At 42.7% G+C, this 15,223-nt stretch overlaps 1 long non-coding RNA gene across 1 annotated transcript in view; it reads right to left on the bottom strand.

Annotated features, from left to right (window-relative positions):
- Positions 1-14,996, bottom strand: part of LOC311056828 — a 51,695-nt gene extending 36,699 nt beyond the window's left edge. Inside the window, exons 1-2 of the long non-coding RNA XR_014601910.1 lie at positions 14,903-14,996; positions 4,349-4,403 (exon numbers count right to left, since the gene is read on the bottom strand). This is a non-coding gene — a long non-coding RNA (uncharacterized lncRNA). The remainder of the gene's footprint in view (positions 1-4,348; positions 4,404-14,902) is intronic.
- Positions 14,997-15,223: the final 227 nt, after the last annotated feature.

Here is a 15,223-nt window from a genome sequence, read left to right on the forward strand (position 1 = left end):
AATTGTGCAAATCCTTACCATCTATTTTCTGCATGAATGATATAGTGCTTGGTGTTATAAATGTTTTTTTTTATTTATTATTATTATAGAAAACTACATTTTAACCAAATGTAATAGTATATCAAAATATAAATTACAGTATAAGGGGTCAGTAAGTTTCGCAGTAACGGGTAAATAAATGTGGTAAGAGTTAGACCCCAGATCTACAGTGTAGATGGATGAATTCCTTCTGTATGGCATACAACTGTAACAAACTGAGCTGCAGTTAAGGTGTGGCCCTCTGCAACATGAGAATCAATCCCTCATTGATGCACGATCACGTATTTAAAAGTGAGAGAAGAGGAGTAACATTTTATCACACACACATCACTGCATCACACGATACTACACAAATACAGCCTTGGAATTACAGTTAAGTGAACTAAAGTTAAGTGTATAATTGTCTTCAGGCCATCCACTATATCAGTGGTTCTCAAATGTTTTCATGTCAAGAACCCCCAAATTGTGTATTTGGCTGCGGACTCCCATCTGAAAAGATTTTGTGCCAGGGACCCCCATACAAGATTTGGGTTGTTAAAATGGTTCTAAAAAGAAAATTTCCAAGATTTTGTTTTTAAATAGCAGACACTTTGTGAGCTTGTACTGTACAAGCCAACAGATGCAACGCGTTCTGGGCTTGTTGGCTATTTTCAAATAGCCAATGTATATAGGGTTAAAGTGGTTCAACTGATTTTGATGATGATTAACACATTTTTCTGGGGACCCCCTGGAATCCCTTCCATAACCCCACTTTGAGAACCACTTCACTTATATAAAGTAAAGGCTTACATGAGACAGAACTTGAAATACTCAACAACCCTGAATTGTACAAACTACAAAGCTCTACCTGCACCACCATCTGACCTAACCACAAAAGACATGATCAATATGAATCAGCACTGTATGAATGACCTCAGCATCCCATTTGCAGAAAATGGTGGCAATAAAATGACGGTCATATTAGTCTGCACTCACACGCGGAGGGTTAAATGAAAACTAAAAGCTTCTATGTCAAACCGTCATGGGCGTATATTGTAACATCCACACATCAGTCATTCACTTAACCCATTAAAACCCGAGATACGATTCTACAAATGTCTTCTAAATCCTAACAGTATTCTGAAACACTTATGTTGCTATAATTAATATCAGTGTTGCTCAAACCTTTTCACGTCAAGGATCCCCAAAATGATATATATTTGGCTGTGGCCCCCCAATATGTCGTTCCAGGGACCGCCAGATGCAAAGATTTTAAATATTTTCGCTTTAAAAAAATATGTATAAGATTTGCACACAATTTCACGATTTTTCAAAAATAGCAGATCTACAAGCTCATAGCACGGCACTGTATATCTGCTATTTTTGAGTAGCCAAAGTATAAAATGATGGTTTAAGTGGTACACAGATGCGTTCCCGGTCTTAATGGGTTAATGTAAATTCACATGCGATGCGATAAGAGAGTGAAGACTAGCCAACACCAATTCGGAACTCCTGAATCCTCTGCCCTCCACACCCTCATGTCTAGCATCAGGGTCTGGAGCTCTGCAGTGTTCCTTCCGCTTTGCTTTGGGAACTTGCTGGAGCTTCTCGGTTGTTTTGCATCAGCAAAGCTTTGGTAGCAGGCCGTTGTGCTCACCACCGCCACCTCCTGCAGTGCTTGGAACCTGTTCTTGATTTCCACTGCATAGCGTTCCTGTAGCCGAGGGTCCATTGGCAGTTGACTCCATTCTTATTTCACCTTCCTCCTTCCATGGTGCCCTCAGGCTCAGCCTCACTGTTGCAGTGACCATCCTGTGGTCTGAGCAGAGTGAGCTGAAGGACCCATATGCCTCACTGTTAGTGACCCTTCTCCTCCATTTCCTGCGTGTTTAGGATGTAGCCGATCTGGTGTGTCGTGTTGTGTGGTGACATCCATGTCTACAGCTCCCCCCGCTTCTTTTGGAACATTGTGTTGGTGGCCAGCAATTGGTGTTCCTCCATAATCTCTAACATGCGTTGTCCATTGTCATTGGTCAGTTCGTTGTGAGGGAACAGTGCATCTTTTGGGCCGAGATGTGTGTTGAGGTCGCCCAGCTAGGACGGCCAAGAAGTTATGTGGCTGGACTCTTTCAATTGCCTGCTTGAGCTTGTTGTAGAACTGCGCTTTGTCCTTCTTCAGTTGTGGAGTAAGCTATGATGACTGTGGGGGCAGGGTTTCCCTGGAATGATGAATGCTGTGATGATTCGTTTGGATATGCGTTCGACGCGATCAGTAGCTTTTGTACCTGTATCACAGATTTATTGCGGTTAACCGCCAAACCGCCTGTAAACAATGCTTCTTTTTTTTTACCGCGGTTCCGAAAAATCCTAACTACCCCAGGCCTAGCTGCTACTTGGTGCCAGACCATGTAGGAGCTTTTCTTCTACAGCTGTGATTGACTGAGCAGACACTGGAGTTGACAGGCCACCTCTGGGGGTGATTCTTTCAGTGTTCCAGCTGAGGTTTGGGTGAGGATGCAATGAGGACACACGGTTTGCTACGTACAATGTTATTTGGATAACATGTGGTTCTTAGACAGATGCCAGGTTTACCTGGCATACTATAGTTACTTCGTAGAACTTAATTGTTTGCACTCCGTTTACTGAGGTTCAAGCTACTCACTTCAATCTTTCTTGCACTTTGTAAGTCACGCTGGATAAGAGCATCTGCTAAATGCGTAAATTGTACATTTTCAGGGGTGATATGGGAACCAAAGCAGTCCATTAAGACGAGCCCATGCTCGGCTTGCTCGTGATTGTTCCTCAGCTGGAACAATCACTCCTTTTTCAATTCTGCAAAACTCTAATTGTACACTTCACAGAAAGCGCTGATGCAGACTTATATAATCACTCAATGGGTAGAAATAAAATGTTAGGCTAACTAGTATGTTTTGGCAACAGAGTCACAAGGAGAGATTATGCAGGAACAATTATGTGTTTAGTTTTTTTGCTGTACCATTAAAGTTGCATTTAGAATGTATGCATTCTGCTCAAGATCAGATAAGAATTTGCAACATTATTGCCTGATAGGAATTCCTCTTTGGTTCATTTGAAAATGTCCCGACTGAATGAATGGGTTCGGAAACATTGCCATACGAACGTGGGCATCACCAATCAGATACGTCGACATTACCAGATGTAGCTTTAGTGTTGTGGGTAATGAAGTATTTCTCAGTGAGATCGCATGTTGAACACTAGAGTGATTGCATACAGATGTGTGGCTTCTACAGGAGCATATAGGACCATGTTACAACCAGGATCCTAACGGCAAGTCTACATTGGATTGTTATGACATTATAATAGCTGATAATTAAATCCACTACGGAGGAAAAGGAATGTGACCTTTACTTCCGGAACCTCGCTGCGAAGTCTATACTTCTTGCTTGATACATACAACTGTTTGTAAATGTACTCCCACTATACGGTTTGTTGCAGGATAAACGGGTAGGGGAAAGGTTGTGTGTGGTCGTTTAAAATGATACAGCACCCGTGAAGAAGATGGATGGACACTGGTACAGTCACACGGGCACCAGGGCCAATTGAATGTCCATCTACAGTACATGTCTCTGGCTCTGCAGAGTGGAAGTGAACTATAATCCAGCAGAGTCATGGCCTAGTCTCAGTCCATTCAACCCTCTCTGACAGAGTAGACTCAACTAGAAAAACTCCTACAGTGTAGCACACCTCAGGACAACAGTCTTAGCAGCAATTTGTTTGAAATACCACATAGGCTCCATAGAGTAGACACCACCACAACATGTAGGCCATAGCAGGGCAGTGACTCACTTCTTCATGTGGTCTTCAGGCGCCAAAGAAAACGCACAAACAGCACACATCTCAACGGTGTACAGTTAAGTGGTTTTGATTGATTGTACTAGGGCTGGTATGCTGCTGACTCACTGGACATGCCAACACAACTGTCATTCTTTGCATGGGAGTGTGTGTGTGTGTGTGTGTGTGTGTGTGTGTGTGTGTGTGTGTGTGTGTGTGTGTGTGTGTGTGTGTGTGTGTGTGTGTGTGTGTGTGTGTGTAGCTGAGGTAATTTCCTTCCCTGGTGATATTTTATTACTTTCTCTCTCTCTCTCGCTCTCTCTCTCTCACACTACACTGGGCGTCCAATAGTCTGCTGCATCATGCTTTCAGTTAGGCATAAGGGCTCAGAGTTTCTGTTTGCTTCGGTGCTGTTACTCCACAAACTCAATGGGTAGCAGCTTTTGGAAATGGGAGCTGTGACTTCCACCTGCAGGCCAGCCCTGGAAGTGAAGTTTGGTGAACAGAACGTTGAACTTACCATGTTAGACGGTTGGCACTTTTCTCCTTCCCTGTCCATGGGTTTACACAGCCACCTAAAGGACACAAGAGAGACATGTCATGGTATGACAAGGATGAGTGCTGAAAGAAAGAGAAAAGTGGGCTGTTTCTGTTTGTCAAACCTAGCACCTGCTTGTAATAGTGATGACTGACATTTAGTTGTTCTCACTGACTGCCGCATAGCAAGCTCACGCCTTAAAAACGAAAATCTATTAAGTACATCATTTTATCTGCGATACAATGGACAGCGACGGAGAGTCTAATATTCAAATCTGATGATGAGCAAAAGCCATTATTGCGAGCATTTAGGTCAAACATTTCATGACAAAATGCAGCATTTGAACCCAACAAATGCTACATGTAGGAATGCAGTTCAGTTCAAGTGGAAAAGGCTTGGCTTATATACTGTAGACTGCGGCACCGTCTGAGTTCCCATCTTGTGACTCCCTGCGCCAAAACAGATGTCCCTGACAGTGGCAAGCCGTACCACTTTTCTTCGTCCCCTCCCTTCTATTTCGGTCTTTCTCCATCAGTTTGTCCTCCTGACCTTTTTTATGCAGCTCCATCCCTACTCTTAATGTCTCCTAATCTGTGCTCTATACAATTTCATGTCTCCAATTAAAAACATCCCCTTTCCTTGCTTCAATTGTAATAATTTGTCTGGCACGATCAATCAATGAATTGATAGACAGGCAGACAGACAGGCGGACAGGCAGACAGGCAGACAGGCAGACAGGCAGACAGGGAGACAGAGAAAGCTGACAGTGGATTAGACAGTGTTCCTCTGCCCTTCCTCAATGTCATTAGGTTATTGTCAATCTGTCATTGCCACCTTCTTTTTTTCTCTCTCATTCTCTCTTCTCATTCCTCTTGATGGAGGAAGGGTGGGATATCCGCATTGGTTGCTATGGCACCAGACAGCTCCTAGTTTCCTCAGACAAGGGCTAACTGTGATTGTATGAGAGTGTGTGCGCGTGCGTGCATGCTTGTGTGTGCATGCACATACAGTATGTGCATCCTCATCCAATGCAGTGATGCACTAGTGTGTAAGGCTCGCCGACTTTGTATTCTCATCATAATCAGTGTCTGTGATAGGCATTCATATGGTGTAATGACTGTAACCTCTCATTGAAGATTCATCATTCATTACTGGTAAACAGCTGCCTCTCTCTTAGGATGATGTGCGTTGAAAAGGGAATTTGAGCTAATGACTACATTTGAATAAAGGTTAGGTTAGGTTAGAGCTGGCAGATAACCATTTGATCTTTATGGGCTGGGACGTGGGTCCATGTGAACGTGAATGTGTATGTGGGCTGGGACGTGGGTCCATGTGAACGTGTTCTAGAATGTGTATGTGGGCTGGGACGTGGGTCCATGTGAACGTGTTCTAGAATGTGTATGTGGGCTGGGACGTGGGTCCATGTGAACGTGAATGTGTATGTGGGCTGGGACGTGGGTCCATGTGAACGTGTTCTAGAATTTGTATGTGGGCTGGGACGTGGGTCAATGTGAACGTGTTCTAGAATGTGTATGTGGGCTGGGACGTGGGTCCATGTGAACGTGTTCTAGAATGTGTATGTACTGTAGGCTGGGACGTGGGTCCATGTGAACGTGTTCTAGACACACTGAATGTGTGTGTGTGGGCTGGGGAGTGGGTCCATGTGAACGTGTTCTAAACACACTGAATGTGTATGTGGGCTGGGGAGTGGGTCCATGTGAACGTGTTCTAAACACACTGAATGTGTGTGTGGGCTGGGACGTGGGTCCATGTGAACATGTTCTAGACACACTGAATGTGTATGTGGGCTGGGGAGTGGGTCCATGTGAACGTGTTCTAAACACACTGAATGTGTATGTGGGCTGGGATGTGGGTCCATGTGAACGTGTTCTCGACACACTGAATGTGTATGTGGGCTGGGTCCATGTGTGTGCATGTGTCTAATCTCAACCTCATCTTACACAGCAAGATTGTACCAGGTCCATCTTTTCATTCTCAGAGTTAAATGAACACTGAGGATTTTACTGTGTACTCTCTCTTCTGTTATTACTCCTGCAGGGGGCACCATGCGCCTACAACTAACCGTTTCATCATACAACCATTCAAGTTTTTTTTTTTTTTTTTTTTTTTTTATGAACAGACTTAGCCTGTTTGCAGAAAACACTCTCTGACCTTGCTTTTCTTTTCTTTTTTATGAAAACACCCTCAGTACACCAGAACTTATAGATCATATCTGCCTCATTTTATACCTCTCAAAACCTCTACGCCCTTAAGTAGAGCATGGAGCAGATAACTAAAACGTTTGACAAGATGTCAAGACAAGATGCTTGAAAAAATACAAAATTATGTGTACATTTTAATCAGTCTGCATTGTTTAATTAGTTGTTAATGCAGCCCATGTTTATTGTGTAACAATCTAAGCTCACCTAGTGTGTGTTGTAGTTAGCAGGGGTTCAAAAGATGCAGTAGTTCTCTTACAGAATCATGGAGGTTCTGAAGCAGAGGGTCAGGCCTCTAGATTCTTTAAACTGAGATGGCTGGAAACTCTCGAAACTACAGGAACTAGCTGCTCTGACAGCTGGGGTGGTGAAGAAAAGGATCACTAAAGACGTGTGTGTGTGCGTGTGCGTGTGCGTGTGCGTGTGTGTGCGCGTGTGTGTGTGTGTGTGCGCGCACTTGTATTACTATACTTGTGAGGACCAAATGTCCCCACGAGCATAGTAGAATTCGAGAAATAAGACATTGCGAAGACCTTCCTCACAAGAGAAATGTTTCATGTTTTTTAGAGTTAGGCTTACAGTACAATTAGGAAATTATTCAGGTGAGGTTAGGTTTAAGCATTTAGAAGTTAGGTTTAAGGGTTGGACTTATGCCTGGCTTTGAAGTTAGTTGCACGGCAGTGTCACGTACCGAAAAATAGCCGCTCTACAATTTTGTACAAAAGGCTATTTTCAATACCGTCCTAGAATTTTTATGTGCTCACAAGTATAGTAATGTGTGTGTGTGTGTGTGTGTGTGTGTGTGTGTGTGTGTGTGTGTGTGTGTGTGTGTGTGTGTGTGTGTGTGTGTGTGTGTGTGTGTGTGTGTGTGTATGGTGTCGGGTGAAAGAGGTGTGTTTTTTCCACCCTGAGGGGCCTCAGGCTGGGGCAGGGTGAGGCGGAGCTTTGGGGGCGCAGCATGGGGTGGGCTGTTTCAGCTGAACTCAATGCACTGTAACAGCGCTCGGGGCGTGAGGTCACAGAGTCCGGCATTCCTCTGGAGCTCTCTCTGTTTACACGACTACTGCTGTGCGGGGGGGAGGCAGCAGCTCGGCATAACTACACATTTATGTACATCATCGGCCAGGAAGATAAGAACCCTTTATTCATTGTTTCAGCTGTGGAAATGTTAATTATTGGTCAATCTCACAAGCCTTGCCGCTCTTTTTTCCCCTCCCCCTTCTTTTTTTTGTAATTAATGTTATTGTCTCATTCACTAGTAACTCTGTAAAGTCAATAATGGCTTCAAAGTTGAATTGACAAGCTACAAGCTTAAGTACATTTTGATACCAATACTTTTGTACTTTTACTCAAGTAAGTTTTAAATACCTTAATTTTACTTGTAACAGAGTAGTTCTACGTTGCAGTATTGATAACTGTACTTAAGTAAGAAGAAAAAAAGTAGTATTTTTTCCACCACTGACTGCTCCTGTACTACTGTAATGAATATACAGCACTACTGTAAGTTGTCTCCTATCACCATAGAGCAAACCACATACTGTAAAGAGGGAGAGAGACGTAGTGAATAATAATGACTGGGTGAACTCAGTACAACCATGGTCTGAGCATGGATCAGTCACAGGGAGACTGGCAGTGGTGGAAAAAGTACTAAATTTTTTTTACTTAAGTAAAAGTGTCAATACTGCAATGTAGAAATACTCTGTTACAAGTAAAAGTCCGGAATTAAAATTTTACTTGAGTAAAAGTACAAAAGTATTGGTATCAAAATGTACTTAAAGTCCCATTTCACAAGTTTTCAAATGTATACAAAATCTTTTGAAAATAGCAGAAGATAGCACAAGCTCACGCATTGTGAGCTTGTAGATCGGTTATTTTCAAACGAAATGTATATAGGGCTGAAGTGGATAATGTATGTTTTGTAATAATAATCAAAATCTACAAAGTAGCTAGTAACTACAGTTTTCAAATAATTGTAGTGGAGTACAATATTTGCCTTTGAGATGTAGTGGAGTAGAAGTAAAAGTACTGAATATACTCCAGTAAAGTAAAAATACCTAAAAATTGTACCTAAAAGTACAGTACTTGAGTAAATGTACTTGTTACTTTACACCTCTGGAGACTGGAACAGTGATCGTCAAGCAGCATTCCAATGTATTATCACTGCAACTATGTGCAATGACTGGCGCATGGAATTAAACCAGATTCAACCTCGATTTTGGTACCTTCATGTGTGAATTTTTATATTGCTGTAAATATACTGTGCTTATTTTTCATCAGTTTAATCAGATTAACATAGTGGAACCTAATGCACATCTTATAATAACAGACATGCTTTCAATCTCACATTTCAAATCATAAGAACAAGGTACCAACTCAAGGTGCCTTCTGGTAATAAATTATACATAGTAGTCCTCATAGTAAAATTGTTAGTGTGGATTTAACAGCGTATAAATCATAGACCGTGATAAAAGAATGGACAGAGTTGGTTTGTACAGACCGTAAATGAAGCCTATTTTTCAGCAATTTCAAATCCGCCATCTTTCTATAACCAGTCCGAAATGCTAACGGAAATGAATGCTATTGGCTGCAACCGCAGCGAGGGCGGGTCTTTACTCGGTAGAACCAGTAGAAACCCTAGAAACATACCCTACTTCATCATTAATACAAAAAATAATGGGACCATAATTTACTAAACGCATATCGTGATGATTTAAAAAAGACTTTAAAACATAGCGATTGAAAACATAGTGTTTATGAGGAGGTTTACTAAGGTAATAAAACCAAGTGTAAAGTTCTCCCAAAATCTTGACTCGTATTGAGATTATAATGTATTGCTACCAGAGAAGGTGAAATAGCGACATCTGCTGGGCCATTATTAGGAACAGCAGGCTGAACGAGAACCCGGAAGTGAGTTTCAATTCCAGCGAAGCGGGTTTGCCCCTTGGCGTAAATGGCCAAATTGGGTACATTTATCACTATGAACAATAAGAAAGGTAACATATTTACATCAATAAAAATACACTGTGTATGCTGAAATCAAAGTTGGAGCTGGTTTAATTCCTGGTGCCAATAAAATGCACATAGCTGTATGGTGCCAATAAAATGCACATAGCTGTATGTAGGTGAGAAACGGGGTGTAAGAGTCTAATCACATAAGCTCTATATATATAGCCTGGTAAACCCTCCCTCCGGAAATCTCATTTCCATTTGATTTCAGGAGTGAGTCTGGCATGAACGCCCATTCTGCAATATTGGCTGTGTTCTGGAGTTGGGCGGGAGTAATACCATTGACTGACAACCCCTTCAGCCAATGATCGTTTTTCCCCTTCAGCCAATCAGCAGTTCATTTTTACCACCTCCAGACTATGTGACGCAACGGGACTTTTGAGACGGCCATGCCCAAAATAGGTTGCCTTATTGGGATACATGCGTGTCACTCCCCGCCCCTGCCGGTTCTCTAAATTTATATTTTTAAATAGGCTCTGTCATGATTAATTGACCACATATATGAAGTTAAACAACTAAATTCTATCCAAACGATATCTTAATAGTAAATTCCGTGCCTCAAAAAAGAAGTTTGAGACCGTTTTAAGAACGAAACTAAGAAGTGAAGGCACTTGGACAACAACAATGGCTGCCGTTCGTCTTTTGTCGGCGGCACTCAGGCTGCACTCAGCTTCATTCGGGCTCACTCGAACTCGCCACCTGATTGGCCAACTGTCGCTGTCAATCACAGAACGATGTGCGACGACGCTGATAGGCTCGGTTTGCTGGTAATTCCGCTAGAAACTCCCACAATGGGAAATCATGCCAGACTCACTCCTGGAATCAAATGGAAATGAGATTTCCGGAGGGAGGGTTTACCAGGCTACTATATATACTTCATTATATGACAAATAGCGAAAATAGCCCATCTACAAGTATTACTTTTTACCCAATTTTTACCCAAAATAGCGACGCCAGAGTTAATGTGGTTAAGGCATAAGGCATACAAATGGATCTTAAGGCCGGTTATAACTCATTTGTGGGTCCATTATTACGCTTACATTTTTACTGTGAATTTGTTATGCGTAAATGCTCCTTTTACCGTAGAAATAATAAAAACCTTTATGAAAGCCTGCCCCTGGATTGGACTGGGGAGGTCCAGGACACTACTGAGGTGAGCTTATCATGGCTGGGTTGGGTTGAGGAGGGATGAAATGAAGCAAAGCTTATCTGCATAGGGCTTATTTATGTTGGAATGGGCTGAACTTGGCTGAGCTGAACTCCTCTGTCGGGCTCTCTGCTGGCCTGACCTTGGCTAAAGCTGCAGTGAACTTTGACTGTAACTCCTCTGTGCTGCTACCCTCGCATCCCAGGGCCTGGAAGCCAGCTGGTCAGCTCTAGGGGAGTACTACAGGGATGGGGAGCGACACCCAAGCCCCAGAGAGACAGTGCACTGACTGTACTGAGTGCCGGGGAGGGGGGGCTGTGGCTCTCAAAGGCCCCATTGTCTGCCAGGCCAGCATGGCTTCACGTGCAGCGCATGATTCTCGCTGTGGGTCTGAACTGTAGCCCAGTCTGACCTAAACTGTCCGGGAGGATGTAGCCGTGGCCTCCCTGGGCAGGTTAAAGTGTAACCGTGTCCGTGTTTTCTCAGGAAAGTGTGTTTATCTAGAGGACCAACACGGAGGCCCTTTTGTTTAACTAAGTGGAGAGGCTCGCCCTAAAAGTAAAGCTCTTTGAAAACACACAGGAACCAGGTGGCCCTTCTCTGTTCCATTTACTGCTGGTTAGGTACAGTGTACATGCATACAGTAAGTGTCTCTGTGTTTGATTGTTTGTAGTTGTACACATGTGTGAAAAGTAACACAAAGTAATGCAGTCACAAGCAATAACAAACAATTCAATCCAGAGAAGAGAAACCTGAACTGATATTTTTATAATATAACTATGACAAATGTACAGTATCTAGCAAGGTTATTAAAATGTAAACAGCTGCACCCAATTTTAAATGCTAAGTATTGTGAGATTAATGATCGAAGCACCATGTGGCACAGTTCAACATGCTGCAAGGTGGATAGACAGACTGGTTTCTTAGCTGTGACTGACAGACATCCGATCAATGTATCATCCATCGTGCATCAATGCTGACGAGGTTGAAGCATCTGAAGCAGTTATCCATCTATACATTTCATAAACGTCTGTCTGTCTGTCTGTCTGTCTGTCTGTCTGTCTGGGGCATAACTCAAGTCACGTCCAACCGTTTAACTTCAAACTTGGTATGTATGTCGCAGATGACCCAAGGGTGTGTGCAATTCCGAGTGGCAATTTCATCTGACCAACAGTTTCCAAGATACAAAAAACATCATTTGTGTATGCCCATATATGTCATCAACACAACATCAGCCGTTTTGGACAACAAGCAATCCCTATCTCCATATTTAGGCGATCGGTCGTATGCTAGAGGATACCGCATTGGGTACTCTAACAACAGGTACAACCAGCATAAACGTACAGCATAAACAGGTGGGACATGCAATTCCAACTTGCATTGTGCGTGGTCCACAAGTGGTTTATTGTCATAGATGGCTGACGTCATAAACTGGCTGATATCGGTATATTCTGAAGTCTCTGGACACACAGTGTTGACGTCTGCCTTGTACCAGGGAGATTACATGGCAGAAAAAGCGGCTTTTGGTCCGAACAGCAGTTGTCCAGAAACCAAACCACAAATGTCTGCAATATGTTTGTCTGTGAGGGGGTGTAAGTGTTGGCTTCCCCGATTGGCCAACCCAACCCATCGGCTTGTGCACAATAGAACTCCGGGGCAATGTATGAAATGTTTGTATATTCCTGTCTGCTGGTCGGTCTGTCTGTCTCCCATTTATGCCTATGTACGTCATCAACACAATGTTTCTGACGATATCATGGATCCTCGATTCCCTGTAGCTCCATATTTAGTCAATGGATCATTTGGTACCACACTGGGTACTCTGACAATGCGTACAATGGTTACTCTGACAAGTACAAGTACAACAGGTATTGCATAAGTGCGTGGGGTGTGCATTCCCAAATTGCATCGTTCCTGACCTGCATCGTTTCCGAGTAGGCCGGTGCCCATTTATAAAATAAGCCATTGATTATTAGTTTTGTGGTAACGGCTACCTCACTGGGCACTCTTAACAATGGGTACAGCGACTACTCTGACAACAGGCACGAGTATTGCATAACCGGGTGGGGCATGGATTCCCAACTTGCATCGTTCCCAACTTACATCGTTTACGATTTATGTGGCTGCTACCCACCGGTCTAGTATATACAATTGTCTTTATATCACCAGTCGATTTCAAAGGCTGTGATTTTAACTGTAACAGGCCCCCCACAGTAACTACAGTATAACGATAACAATACAAGTGGATGGAAGACTCCACACCAACAACGATTGGCGAACAATATTATTGGAATCACTTTCAGAGCAATAGGAGGAAAGACAGAAACACTGACAGCCAGTGAACATTCATCCGAGTTTAACGGGCATCAATTTCAACACATCATGTTCAACACATCACTTATGTTCAACATGGCAGATGACTTTGCTAAACAACCTCATATCCTATGCACCTATGATACGCACATGCATTTGCCCACTCCGGACACAGAGAAATGGACTTTTATCAAGCTGTGAAGAAGCACACTATGTAATATTATACATAAAATAATTTCTGCCATCCAGTGCTGCTACGACAAACAGTTGCAATTATTCAACCACTCTGTAAGTCTTTGTTACAATGCCACTATCATAGGACGACAGCTTTACTCTTGAACATTACAACACCTCACCTAAAAACACATTATTAACACACAGATTCTAGTCAGCGCACTCCTGCCATGACATAACCAGTCATTTTACCTACATAATGTTTACTATATGCAAGGGCATGGATCTAACAACATAAGTACATACTTTTTGGGTTGATGAAATGACACACATCATCCCTGCTAATGTCGCATTCTGTCTCTTGGACATCAGTGGGTAGGCCACCCAGCCTGACAAAGATATACACTCTGCGGTGCACCCCTTTTCTTGTAGAAATTATGTAGCAGATTTGCGTGTCTGACTGGCCATATTTCGATCTAAAAGTGCCAGTACTCATTCCTGCATGGAAACACACTATTAAACTTAGCTGTAAGTTACCTATACATCTTGCTGTCCAACAAGTGCCAAAGTCAACCATTATTCTCTTGAATGACAGGTCCCTGCAAGTAAATGAATGAAGAAAAACTACATTTTATATACATGAACACTGAGCGTTCCCAGGTGTTGTTTCTTACTGTACATACTGTATCTGGTATTTGACAAAAATGTGTAGTTATAATTTGATAGTTGCCTAGCCATGCCTTCGCCAGTCATGGGGTTGGTGAAGCCGGTGATATAATTTGTACGACAGACAGTGCAATTGTTTGTGTTTGTAGCGGACCTTATGGGGCAGAAGTGAAAACGGGGCCCCTCAACATGCCATTCAAATTTGGCTATGATTGGATATTGCGTTCATTATATGTGGCGTTTTTGTAAGACATAGGCCCTCCCACAAATTTGTGAAGGCAATTACAGGTAGAGGCAGGTATGAAAACCCTGTTTGACAGTGTCACATGACTCACAAGACCATCTGTGCCTTGTTTCAGCAATAAACAGTTCAAAACAATGGGTTATGCAAATCCAGTTTGTTGCTGGTGCTGGACACAAAATGACAGCTGAAAAGAATGACTTTTTTTTTTTACTCAGCAACAAACGGTGCCATTTGAAGAACGTGTGGCCCCTATGGGTGTAAGTAAAAACGTTTTTTGGCTTTGTGTTGATCAGAGGCCTCTCAATGTGTGATCCAAATGGGGGGCATTTGTGGCATTTTGTGCAGGAGCGGCAGTGGCTCCGGGGTAGAGTGGCCAGGTAGAGTGAACTGGAAAACCGCAAGGTTCCCAGTTCGATCCCGGGCTGGGGTGCTCCCCTAGAGTTAGTGTCGAAGTGTCCTTGAGCAAGACACTGAACCCCTAATTGCATGGGTTAATGGCACAATCAATGTAAAGCGCTTCGGATAGAAGCGCTATATAAATGCACCATTTACCATTTACACACACACACACATACCGTTCTGACCCAGCAATAATAATGAAAACAGTGAATAATGGAGGAGAAGGAGATGGATAAGTTCTATAAGCAAATACAGATTCATTAGCTCATCAGCTGCAGAGAAAAGTGGAGCTTGGGACTTGCATACATGATTTCATAATATAAAACATTTTGAAATTTGAGGCACTTAAAAAGGCTATTTCTGATTACCTTGCATTGAATCTCTGGAGAATTAAGAGATCCAGCCGATTTCAGGATGTAATTATTAAGTGGTGGTCATCAGATGTCCAGAATATTTCCACCTGTAGAGGTGCAAAGAGATTGAAAGTGGTTGGGATATGATCTGCTTATAATCAACAGTGTTTGGTTAGTAAAAAAGGAATGCTTTCATCATGACGTCAACTTAATTCGAAACATTACATGAAACTTTCAAGTAATCCAGTCTAAGCGATATTTCCTGGACTCCTAGCTAACGCTAAGGCGGAAGGCTGGATTTCTGACAGTGATTAAAGGTCCAGTGCAATGACATTT

This window comes from Gymnoscopelus microlampas (genome assembly GCF_963454915.1).
Source record: "Gymnoscopelus microlampas genome assembly, chromosome: 12".
NCBI classification, from domain to species: Eukaryota; Metazoa; Chordata; class Actinopteri; order Myctophiformes; family Myctophidae; genus Gymnoscopelus; species Gymnoscopelus microlampas.